The sequence below is a fragment of the Peromyscus californicus genome, unplaced genomic scaffold (genome assembly GCF_007827085.1).
Source record: "Peromyscus californicus insignis strain IS unplaced genomic scaffold, ASM782708v3 Scaffold_19__1_contigs__length_69161282, whole genome shotgun sequence".
NCBI classification, from domain to species: Eukaryota; Metazoa; Chordata; class Mammalia; order Rodentia; family Cricetidae; genus Peromyscus; species Peromyscus californicus.
Genome location: NW_026294491.1, coordinates 13,392,858 through 13,406,256, shown reverse-complemented (window position 1 = coordinate 13,406,256; position 13,399 = coordinate 13,392,858). Strand labels below are relative to the sequence as shown.

At 38.3% G+C, this 13,399-nt stretch overlaps 1 protein-coding gene across 11 annotated transcripts in view; it reads left to right on the top strand.

The window, feature by feature from the left end:
• Pcdh15 (protocadherin related 15) overlaps positions 1-13,399 on the top strand; it is a 1,435,070-nt gene that overhangs the window by 804,387 nt on the left and 617,284 nt on the right. The window lies entirely within an intron of this gene.

Below are 13,399 nucleotides of genomic sequence, written 5' to 3'. Positions count from 1 at the left end.
GGTATTATTGAATAATCATGTCTTAGTCTCATAGAAAAAAAAGAAATCATTTTTATTGTAATATAAGTTGAAATAGAACAAAACTTTAATTGTAATCTGACTTGGCTCGGAGTCATCCAAGACTCGGTCAAATATCACATGACAGCCTGACCATTCTTAGTTGGGTCTTTTTCAGCCAGTGTGTGCATCTTACCACCAGTTCACAAATCCTCTTAAGCTCTATAATTTGGTTTTTCTCACACTCTGGTGAAACTGCATTTCTAAAGCCTCCAGTGGCTCCCATGTTGGACAAATCCTGTAATTCTCTAGCAATTCAGTAAGTAGGGTTATTGATCCACTGGACCAATGGCTTTATTGCTTTCAGGGTTCTCTGCATTGACCTTTTCAGAGTGTCTGGCTATTAGCTTTCTGTGCCATTTTCTCATAAATACTCTACTTGTACCTCCTTTTTGATTTGGAAATCATCCCATTTTTGTGTATAATTCTCTAAGGAGCCATATATCATAATTAACAACAGGGATATCTTACAATTGAACAAGGTCTTGTCCTTGGCCATTATTTTCTCCCCTCCTACTGCCCTTACTCTGTGGATCCACTACATACACTTTCCACTGTCCTCTGTTCTGCATGGTAGACTCTTGACAAAAGCACATTATTTAGTTAACACTTGTTTGTGTGTCAAACTCGGGGATACAAAAGTAATGCACCCCATGCAGCCTAGTAGAATAAGCATGAATAATATGTGATTTACATAATAATAAAGCAGGGATGGTGTATATATTTCAGGGAAATAAACAAAATCTGTTGAATGTGGAATTCAGTTCACCACAAAATGTTGTCTCATGCCTTATGGAATTAACATGAGTTCAAAAGACAAAAAGCATCCTGTGAATTATACTTCTGATTCATAACGATTCATGTGTATGTGTGTTATCAGTCCTTGGAGAGCAAGAGGGGAGATACTGTTTATAAGATAATTAAAAATACACAAGAATATTTAATCTGTACTATTAATCAAGATTCTTAGTGGTAGATTGAAAAACTGAGCAGATTTCGGCATTTTACCATGGAGTTAGTGCATTGATACAGGGAAACCCTACAATACGGAAACAGATACGACACCAGGGTCATAGGCCGGCTTACACAGGAGAAAATTAGCTTATTTTTTTCCTCTTTCTGAAGGGCAGATTTATGTACCATCAGGGTGTAGCATGGTTGGATTTATTTGAGACCACCTCTCTTTGGCTTGAAAAGAGCCATCCTCTTCTGCCTTTTCTACTGCCCATCCGTGAGTGTGAGTGTGACAACCCCTTTCCTTATGTCTTCATTTCTCTGTTGTAATCCATTTATAAGAACAACTGTGAAGTGGGATTAGGTGCCACGGTGAGAGTCTCTTCAGCTTCACTTCCTCAAAGGCTCAGTCTCCTGGGAACAAAATCCATTCTCCTGTGTGATGGCTAGTTTTAGTTGTCATATTGATATATCTGGAAAGAGATTCTCAATAAGGAATTTTCCAGGCTGAGTTAGCCTAACTGCCTTGATTGTGCTAATTTATATGTGATGATCCAGCCTTAAAGTGAGGGCCACCATTTCCTGGTTTTAGGGCCTGGATGTATGTATATACATATAATACACACACACACACACACACACACACACACACACACAAATTGTAGGTATATATGCATTCATTTTCCCTCTGTTCTTGACTGTGAATTTGATGCAACTAGGTGTTTCAAGTTCCTGATTCCTTGACATCCTGGCAATGATAGACTGGAATTATTTTAGCTGCCCAGGAATTGTTAGCTAAAATAAACCCGTTGGCCCTTAGTTTGATTCTTGTCAGGGTATTTTATCACAGCAATAGAAAGGAAACTGGGACACAGAACAATGGTGTAGAAGTAGGTTTTAGTAAGTTTTAGTCAGGAGTCTTGGGCCAAGCCCCCTAAAATATTGGAGAGAGCTGTTATAGCTCTCTGTGCCTTAAGACAGTGAGAAATGGCCATTATTTAGATACAAAATCTCTGGGACTCCAGGTAGGGCATGGTCACAGCAGACAAAAACTGGAAGATAGAGCAGTTGAAATCTCTCAGAAAAGAGAAAGGAAATAAAGGTCTAGAGAGAAGCAGGCATGGGGAAGAGAAAGGGGCCAGAGGCATGCCTTGGGGCACGTTGGTAGGATAGGAGAATGAAGGGTTGCTCACACAAATATGCAGGAACTGCTCTTCCATTTTATCCCAATATTCACTCCCTTTTTCTAGGAATGCTTAGTCCTAGGCTCTTTGGTTAATATCTCAATAGGCTTTGAAATGCCTTGAGTACAGGATGTGTATTGTTTGCTATTTAAATTGTGTGCCCCTCTTCATATTTGTTGCTCAGTATGCTCTTTTCAAATAAATAAATAAGTGAAAATTCCAGATGTTTGCTATATCTCATGTAATAAACAGTGTTTTTGGTAAATATTCAGTTTGCTCTGATGAACTACTTAAACATTGAGCTATTTGCATGGATGTTAGATGACCTGTGGATCGTAAACTGTGAGCGGAAGTAATGTATTCCAGTTGGTATATTACAGAAGACCATTTGCAGTTCTCAGATCTTTCCCATGAAAGCAGTTTAAGAAGGCCATGAATTGTGGTTAGATAAACTTGCAACTGATGCCTCCATCTGCCCTAGTAACTGATTCACTAGGCAAAAGTTCTCTTCTTTCTCCACCTGCTACTATAGATCTGGGTTTGTGATGCTACTCTTAGGAAGAGCTGAGCAAACACCTACTCACCCTACATATAAAAAAATTAACCACAGACCAAATAAGGACATCACTAAAGTCCCAACGAGGTGAACCCCTGAGTTTATTTGGGTTACTTTGGGGAGTATGAGTGAGGGGTGCTTACATGAGTGGGGATGACTCAGAAACAGCAACACCACTGAAACTCTGCTCCAGCCTAGACAACAGCTTACAAAAGCTGGGACCCTGGAACTTGCTACATGGCTTGTAGCCAAGCCAAGAGAGAATCTCTTCCAGGTATTTCTGCTGGTCTCTGCCTCTGTCAGGCAGCTTGGCTCATCTGAACCCCTCAACAGTCCTGTTGCTTATAGAATCTTGGAGAAGGAGGGTCTTAGAAGATCTGACCCATTTCAGGGATTGCCTGGATCTTTGTAGCTATTTCCTTCCTGAGTCTTACCAAGCTTTCCTTTTGAACTCTTTTTTTTTTTTTTTTTTTTTGGTTTTTCGAGACAGGGTTTCTCTGTGTAGCTTTGCGCCTTTCCTGGGACTCACTTGGTAGCCCAGGCTGGCCTCGAACTCACAGAGATCCGCCTGGCTCTGCCTCCCGAGTGCTGGGATTAAAGGCGTGCGCCACCACTGCCCGGCTTCCTTTTGAACTCTTAATGAGCTTCCTAGAAGGATGAAGTGTTTCACCTCCCTCTCTTTCTGAGCCTGAAGTTCCATCACTCTTTTGACTGAGGAGAATTTGCTATACCACACCATGAGAGAGAAATAACGATAATGCAACTAAATTAAAATGGAGGGCAGATTGCTACTAAAGCTCTGTGGCTCAGAGTGATCCATCTTCTTATCCTGCTATCCCCCATTTTTGTTTGGTTTGGTTTGGTTTGGTTTGGTTTAGTTGAGTTTGGCTTATTTCAGACAGGAACTCACTGAGTAGTTGACTTTGGCATGGAACTTTCAATGTAGTCAAGGTGACTGAAAAGTAAGAGTCTTTCTACCTCTACATAGTTCAGTGATCCTTCTCAAAAATAGTAAATCTCTCATCATGATGTCCCATGTCAGTGCTTTTTAAAAGTCTTCCTCAACAATTCTTTCAGTAGCTATTTGATTATATGCCTTTTCATGATTATATGCCTTTTCATGATTATATGCCTTCTCAGCTTTCAGGGTCCACTGGGCTATGCTCTCATCTGGCCTCATTCCTCATTTCCCAAGATTTTGCAACATACACCAAACCGTTACTCCTGCCACACTACTCTCCATCAACGAGGATGTCAAATGTTCACTTCTTTTTTCTGCATTGTTTTAAAACCACACTGCCTTTTCATTCCCTCATGGCCTGCGATGTTCATCCTTTCTTTCTCTGCCTCCTTCCCTCCCTGGGTCCCTGCCTCCTCTTGTTCCATCATTTTCTCTCCCTATTCCTCCTCTTTGTTATATCTACTATTTCCCCTCCCTTGGTTCAGATGCTCTCCCTCTACCATATCCCCTCCATTCTTTTACTTCTCATATTTGTAGTGCTCAGTTTTTGCTATGTGCTATCTTTCTCATCTTCTCATATACTATTAAGTAATATTCTCGTATAACTGGAACATGTCATTTTATTACTTCATTAAGGCTCTGACAAACCACAAATCATGTCAACATTCCTATGAAACTAGTACACACTAGCTATAGTCACTAGTTATTTGTATTTACTAATTAAACGAAGCACGATGCCTTTAGGTCTTATTTCTTCTAACCATAGCAGGTACTATTTTTCTATTAGTTCACTTTCCACATGGTGAACAATAGAAACACAGAGAATCTCAATTGTTTTCAGGGTCTCACAAGTAGTAAGGGCCCTTACTATTGCTGTGAGTAAATAACCTGACAAAAAGGAAGTGAGAGGAGAAAAGGGTTGATCTTAGTTCGCATTTGCAGGAGAGGGCTACTGTCCATCATGACAAGGAAGGCAGAGCAACAGTAAGACTTGGCAGGAGAAGCAGGGAGCTGGCTGATAACATTTCATCATCACACTAAAATCATAGAAAGAGGAATCATAGAACAGTGGGGCGATGCTAGACACCCTCTCAGCCCATCCCCAGTAAATACTCGCTCTGGCAAGGCTTCACCTCCTAAAGGGTCCATGACCTTCCAAAGCAGTATCACCCACTGGGGATCAACATGATTGAATTAATGAGCGTATGGGACATTTCTCATCCAATCCAACACAATACCTGATACTAATTGATCATTATTCTTCCATATTGCCATTGAAGACATATATAGAACATTAATCTGTCTTTCTCTCTCTCTTTAAATTGTAGCATGCTGCATAATGTTTGCTTTGCTATTTCAATCTGAAAACCATGAAGAGATAATTATCTTTTTTTACTTTTCTTTCAGTGACTGACACAGTAGTCTAAGTGACAGATAGTCATCTATCTATGCACCAGGTGAAAGGCAGATTGAGAAGTTAAGCACCTTTTTCAACAAATAGGGGTAAATTGGTGAGGTTTTAGCATATTAACTGCAGATTGATCAAACAGTAGCAAAATGTAATTAGTGGGAGTTAATTAATATAAAATTATTTAACAGTGAAACATTAACAAAACAGTCAATAGACCCACTTGGGTTGTGATGTTACCCACAGTATACTGTGCGTATCTGTTTGGAGAAGAGCTCAGGTGGAGACGTCTAGCACACACCGGGTTTGTTTTGGTTTGGTTTTGAGATTCAGTTAATATTTGTCCCATGATGGTGGGCATTTAGAAAACTCTTTACAGGAAATTTAAGGTGTGAGTCCCTACTATCCACATGCATTACCCGTCCCCATGCTCTTCTCTGACCTTGGCCACTATTCTGGGTGTGTGTTCATAATGTTGTGAGTCACACTGCACTGCTGGTTCCTGGGATCCGTGACCCAGTCCAGGCTGCTAACCCTTCCTCTCTGCTGCCCTTGAGTGCAGACAGTTAAATGCTCAGTGAAGATGGCAGCCAGTTTAACTTTTTTAAAGTGTCTTTAGTGTATGATTGGAATACTGATGAAAGCTTCCAGGCTAGACTTAGAACATTGCTAAAAAAGCCATCAGTATTTTGAATTTTGTTTCCTGATTTGGCTGGATACCCACAATGCAATTCTGATATTTCAGTAGGAGAATATAACATGAGACACATGTTAGTAAAATACTCACCTCATCTTCACTCCACTACAGAAAACATATATAATAAACAGAATACACACACACACATACACACACACACACACACACACACACACACACACACACACACACACAAATATCTGTTATTAGCATATTCTGGGTTCTTTGTATTACCCAAACACTGTAGAAGGTTTTATTCTATCCAGACATTGTATATTTATATGATACATGTAACGTTTGTAGTTACATAACATTTAATTTGTACAAGGTTCTGTAGATTCATGTAAATGTTTTTAAGTGGTCACTTGGAATCAGACCCTCTTATAGATGTTACAGATACAGCACACAACAAAAGAGATCACACACACACACACACACACACACACACACACACACACACACACACCTCAAGATGTTTGCTTTATTGGAGTGAAACACAAAATAACCTAAAAACGGTACCATTTGCTAGTATCTGAAGGGGGTTACATTAAATGTAAGGCGGGTTAAATTATAAGGGAATTAGAGCAGGGTTTGGTATAGGAAGTCATCAACATGACACTGCCTTGTAAGCAAAACCTGAAAGAGAAGAGGAGAAAGCACACAGATTTCCAACAAGCAGGCCTCGAGGGTGGAGGAAGCAAGCCAGAGAAGGTCCTGGAGGTAGGAACATGTTCAGCATATATAAAGAACACAGGGGCAAGTGCATTATCCTGTGTGGAATAGTGATGTGAGAGACAAGATCACACGGGTGAGGAGGGGAGTCAGACTCAGGAGTTGCCTTATGACTAATTGAAGGGCTTTGTGCTCTTGGCTGAGTGCAAAGAAAGCTCCTGGGGTGTTGCAGTCAGATGAATTAAACATTTTCACTCTTGTTTTAACAAAATCCTTTGGCCTTTTGTTGAAAATCAATTACCCAGATCAGGGTGGACAGTGAGAAATTTGTTAAAATCTTCTGGGCAAAAGAAAAAAAAATAAAGATTGCCCAGATCATTTGTGACACAGCTGAGAAAAAGAAAATGGTTGACTGAGGAATGTCCAATCACAGCTGGCATGATAATTAGTGTACTAAACATAAAGCAGTTCTGAAACTAAATGCATCCTATGTCCTGATGTGGGCACTTGGTATCTTGAACATGCTAGTGTTACCTGAAGGGAACTATGCAATTAATGCATCTGCTACCATGCTGACTCACTCATAGACCCCATCAGCTTCTGAGTCTAAAGCCTCATTATGTGGATCTATAGGGCTTGTGAAAAGAGTGTTGAGAAAGATGGAGGCTGTGATCAGTCCCTACTATACAGCCATAATTAGTAATTTACATAAGTTTGGGGGATGAACATAGGAATAAGGTATATATTTGAACCTCATATAGAGTATACAGAACTGTTATCTGAGGGAATACAACCCTCAGAAAATATCAAAGGACAGTGACGCACAGGTTCCATATGTAAAAGTACACAGAATAGGCATATAGTCTAACACTCCTGCATCCTATGAGATGTCTCTAGAATACCACAGTACATATAATATGTAACTATTAACCTGCATCCTATTTGGTATCTCTACAATACTACAGTACGTATTATATGTAACTGTTACTGTCACACTGTTGTATTGGGGAATAATGACAAGAGAGATTCTATATCTGCTCAGTGAATAGAAGTCTTTCTTTTGCACATATATAGATATTTTATTTATCAGTTGATTAAATCCATGCTTACAGAAAACATGTCTACTGTCAATGTAACCAAAAAGTCGGGGAGTTGGAAAGCAATAGACAAAAGAAAAATGGTGTAGTTGGGAAAACCATGGTACCACAGTAGGACCTGCACAGCTTTGCAAGTGGGAAATGCAAGGCAAGTGTGAACTTATGCAGAGGATAGTGAGAGGTGTAGCGCTTAAAGACAGTGATGAGGATGATTACACAGAATTCTGTCTGTCTTTCTTGAATACAATGATTAGAGGCTAGCTAACACTAGCTGGACCAGTGTCCTTGTAGGAGAGCTTCCGTAGAGAGTTGCAAGACCGCTTGTGCAAATCTGATTCGGGCAGGCTTCTTTGATAATTATTACCAGGCTGTCCTGCAAAAGATCCCCCTCTTTCCTTCATACTCCCCAGGATTACTTAGTTATCATTTGTAATGGTCAGCACAAGACACCTGATTCTCATTCTGACAACTCCATCTCTTCCTTCAAGGTAGACAGCATTGGTTGTCCTGTGAGTAGGAGGTTGACCTTTAAAGAGAACAGCATTGGTGTTCTGTGTCTAGAGGTGTGTCAGAAGTCTCTGTGGTTGCTATTTGTTGCAGAAAGGACTTTTCAGTGAGATACTTGTAGGTTACTAGGAAAGTGCATGAAGAACTGTGATTCAAGCCTATGTGTTACAAATTCATGTCAAAAACTGAGACATCTTATTGATCTTTTGCTTATATATTATGGTCTCTGATTTTGTATTTGTGTGTGTGTGTGTTTATTGTGTTTTTTTTTCTGTTTTTTTTCTTTTTTTCTTATTGCCTGTTTGTTTTCTAAAGAGAGAGAAAAAGAAGGCAGGGACTTGGGTGGGTAGGACGGTGGGGAGGATCTGGGAGAAGAAGAGGGAGGAGAAACTGTGATCAGAATATATTGTATAAAAATATATTTTCAATTAAAAACATAATTTGTTGAACTGATATGTAAAAGGGAAATCAAGGAAAGACTGGTAAGCATAATAATAGGTTATTATAGGGCTGGACAGTTGGCTCATTGGTTAAGAAAGCTTGTTCTTACAGGAGACGCAGGTTTGGTTCCCAGCACACGCATGGTAGCTCAAAACCATCCCTGAATCTAGTTCCAGTGTATCCCACCCCCTCTTTTGACCTCTGTGAGCATCAGGCAACCATGGGGTGAACAGATGCGCATACAGGCAAAGTACTCATACACATTAAAATAAATCTAAATAAAATCTACCACAGATTCTAAAGGCACTAGTTTAATAGAAGACAAAAGCCATATTTTTTAAAAAATGTATCATACATTATTTAAAATGTATAGGAGCAGGTAGCTTCTAAAAGTGTTTATAGGGCACAAATGACACTCTAGCCTCTGAGAACCTCAAAAATAAATGATTTTTACAATAGTAGATACATCAAGTTTTTCAACACATGTGTTGATATATCGACAAGTTATGCTTACCAAGTGTTTTCTATTGTTGAATTCAATTACATAAAAGTAGCAAATGTGAAAGTGGCCTTTGAAACCCTTCTGAAGTGCACTCCAAGTGCCTGGTGATGATTCTTCAACATCTGATGTTTGGAAACCACTCCAAACAGGTTTAATGCACACTGTTAGTGAAAAGATCCTTCTCAGCGAAAAGAAAGAGGATGTCACAGTGAACTCCCCCAGTGGGTCATCACAGACCCCTTTTTATTTTATGAAGTCCGGGGGGAAGTTTTTGCAAGGAATATGCTTTAGCTCAGAGCACTTGACTAGAGACTGAGAATTTCATACAAAATACATTTGAGGCATTTATTACTAATATGGATTTTGGCTTTTTACTTACCTTCAATATAATTTGTTTTGAATATTAAGAAGTAAAATAAATACACACAGTCAAGCTTAAACTGACTCACTGTGATCAGTATGGATTATAACATAATCATAATTGCTTCAGGCAGTGAATCAGATTTTTCTGTAAATTTATGTCTTTGATGACATATTTTTTTTCCTGCAATCCATTACATCTTTGCCAAAGCATAGGTAATATGTGGTTGCACTATTAGAATTTGGTTATTACTCAATTTCTGAATTATTTATTTAACATTTTTATATTGTTCCTTTTCTAGTCCAAGTTTTTTTTTTTGGGGGGGGGGAGAGGCATTCACTCCACATAAAGGAAACATTTGTAAGATAAGATTTATTTATATATTAAGTATATTATTAAGTAATTTATGTATCCTTGAGAGCAAGGCTTATCTCTCCAACACAGGCTAGGTTCAAACTCCAAACAATTCTGGTTAAAGTATGAAAATGTTGGGATAACAGACAGGAGACATCATCGATGGCTCTGTGTGAGTTCACTGAATATTTTAGGACATGATTTGTCCAAAGTGAACATAGTGTGATCAAAAGTCTCATCTAATGGCTAAGGGCACCTGCTGATCCTAAGAGGACCTGAGTTTCGTTCATAGTTCCCATGTCAGGTGGCTCACAACCACTTGTAACTCCAGCTTCCGGGAGGTCTGAGGCATCTGACCTCCACAGGTATATGTACTCATGTGTTCACACCATATACTGACCCATATACATATAATTTTAAGCAATAAAAAGATATTTGTGAAAGGCCCGATCTGAGTCCATTTGGACTGTTACAAGAAGACATCACACCGAGTTTATAGTAAGTGAACCTGGGAAGTCTCTGGTGAAGATGCTGGCAAACTTATCTTAGTGTCACCAGAGGGCTTTTTGTTTTATTGTAGCCATATATTTCCTTGATCCTCATGTTGTAGGTGGTTAAGGTCAACTTTCTATGGTATCTTTATAATGATATGACTTCTAAGGGTACCGTATTGGGTTTTAGGTCTTAGTGTATGAATAGTCAGTGGACAAAACCATACAGACTACAAATGTAAACTGTGTCCATTGTCAACCCCATGGCATTTAGGGGTGTAAGATTGTTGGAAAATAAGACATTTTATTTCTAATTCTAAGTCATTACTCACTAAATAATTGCAATTTTAAAACATTCACATTGTATTTAGTATTCTGAGGAGTCTAGGAATGAATTAAAACAGACAGGAGTACTCATAGGTTTAACACAGATGCCAAGTCATTCTTATGCCTTCTGCTTTTGAGGAACCAGTTACCCAGAGTTCTGGAACCAGTCTCCCATGAATACCTAGGAATGGCTTGCATGTGAAGAGTGATTTAATGAAAACTTGACAGAAGTGAGGTAAAAGAAAGTCAGATACAGGTAATTTAAGAGTAGCAAAGTAAACTGGGATAAAATTCTCAAAAAAAAAAAAACACATTCAGAGGGAATGGTAATGAGTCTGGTTATAGATTAACAGTAAACACAGTGGTCTGCACCTTGAAGATGGATGTTTCAGGGTACTGGGAATATGATGCTCACTTCCTACCTCAGAGGGTACCACATACACACACACACACAAACACATTCATACCCATAACTTTAAAAGAGATTTCTAACTCATGTATTTTGAAATAATTGGTGATTTAGGTCAGGTTAATTTCTTCCTATATGTTATTTGCATTTCAATATTGTCAGAATAAACATTTAACATTCTTACCACAAAAAGACAAATTGATGAGGTGATATATTTATTAGTGAGATTCAATCTTTCTATAACAGATACATAGAACACAAATTACTCTACAGCCCATAAATACTAAGAACTATTATTGGTCAAAGTACCTTGTACTTGGTGGTAAAATATGAAAGAGGGCAGATCTTACTGTTTATATCTAACAGTGAGTTTCTGTAGTGAAACTGTTACATGTTCGCCTCACACAGTGTTTATATCTGACAATAATAACATTAGTACTTAAACACCTGACTGTGTTCATGTCTCACAATCATTGAAAACCTGTTGAGTTGGTTTAGTACAGAGTTAATGGTGAAGGAATGTGGTTTGCACACACACGGCTTCCCCTGTATGTTACATCTTTAAATATATATCCCTAAGATTCATTCAGGGATTGTTATTGTGGAGAAGAAGAAAACTGTGTTTCCTTTTCAACTTCCCCTTCTTCTAGGTTTTGTATGAGACCCTTTATAATGTTTATTACATTACTTATTTTTGTCAGTATAGGTGTATATACAGGGACATGCCCATGTGGAGGTAGGAGAACAATGTGAGGGAGTTGTCTCTTTCTTTCTGTGTGGGTCCTGGGGTAGACCTCATGATCAGGTTTGGGGTCAAGTGTCTGTATCTAATAAGCCATCTCGCCAGCTAAGATTTCACTTAGAAGTTTTACTGCTGATAAGTGATGTGGAAAGGAAGGAAGGATAAGGTTGTTGGAAGGCAAGGAAAGAGCAAGGTGCATAAATTATTTCAATATGCTTTTGTTTTATAGAATATACTTCAGTAAATATCACCATTAAAGCTGATATCAGTTATGTCTTTGTGTATATTTATGCCCATGATTTATTTAGTACTCCGCATAACTAAAAATATTTATAGCAAAGTACTTAGGATTTCGTCATTCTGTCAGTCTTCTCTTCCCAGGCTATGCCATGAAGAGGAAATTCCCAAGTGTCTTATTTTCTTCATTTCAAGTGTTTGTTCCTAATTTGATGTTAAGCTTTTTACCATTGTAATAGTAATGTCTAATATTTGTCTCCAATTTAACAAAAAAAAAAGAAAGAAAGAAAAGAAAAGAAGGCAGGACCTTGTCAGTATTTTCTATTTGTCTGGGTTTCTTTTCTCTTGTAAAAAATCATATTTAATCATGACTGAATAACTCTGTGCTGTCTTGTCACACACTTGGACGGAAACAATAGTAGTGACTTGACATGAATTTATTTTCAATACTTGGGAGCGATGTAGCCTAGCTCATGTGTGTACATGTCTCTGTGTGTGCCTGTTTATGTGCAGATATGGGTACCTGTGCTTAAGCACATGCCATATGAGGGACAGAGGACACTCACTACCAGGTGCTATTTCTCAGGGCCATGCACTTCATTTTTTTTTTCACAGAAATAACATGACTTTTATAAAAAACTGATTTAGATCAATTTCATATTGAATTACTTAGAAAAACAAAACTAGTGAGTCCCACTTTCATATACAAAAGTAAAGAATAGTTGGAGTGTGTGTAACTTTCACGAAATATGTCTTGGAAAAGAAGATGAATTAACTTTTTCACATGCAATCTATAAATATATTAACTTACACTCACTGCATTAAATTATACTGTCCTTGTATAAATTAAATTTATCAGTTAGACAATATCTATTAAATATCTAAAATTATTTGTCAATGTGAAAATCAAGTATTTTTTGCTCTTTTATTTGTTTTGCAAGGTTGGGGACAAAACCTAGGGCATCATATTTGCTAGGCAAGCAATCTGCCGCTGAAATATTTGTCCAGGACTTTTTTTTAATTTTTTACACAGTTCTACTAAGTTGCCGGGGTGAGCCTTGAGCTTGCTTTATGACTCAGGCAGGTCTTCAGCAGTAACCCTCCTGGCCAGTCTCTCAAGTGGGCTCTTTCGATAGAAAGTTTTATTTTTCCTTCTAAGCCATATTTTTGACACAATGAGTTATATTTAATGATTTAAATATACTGGGTGTTGGCATCAAGTTTGCAAGTGGTCCTTCTGTAAGAAACAAAATATTTTCTTCTCTCTATTAAACAATTATATTCGTAATTATATTAGTTTGTAAATATTCCAGGCATATATTAGCAGTATCCAGTAGGTTACTAATGTTATTTCCATATATTTCACTGGCAACCAGGAACAGCATCTTGTTCACCTTATTTCCCCCATGACAGAGACACCTATTGCCACCACCCTCACCTCT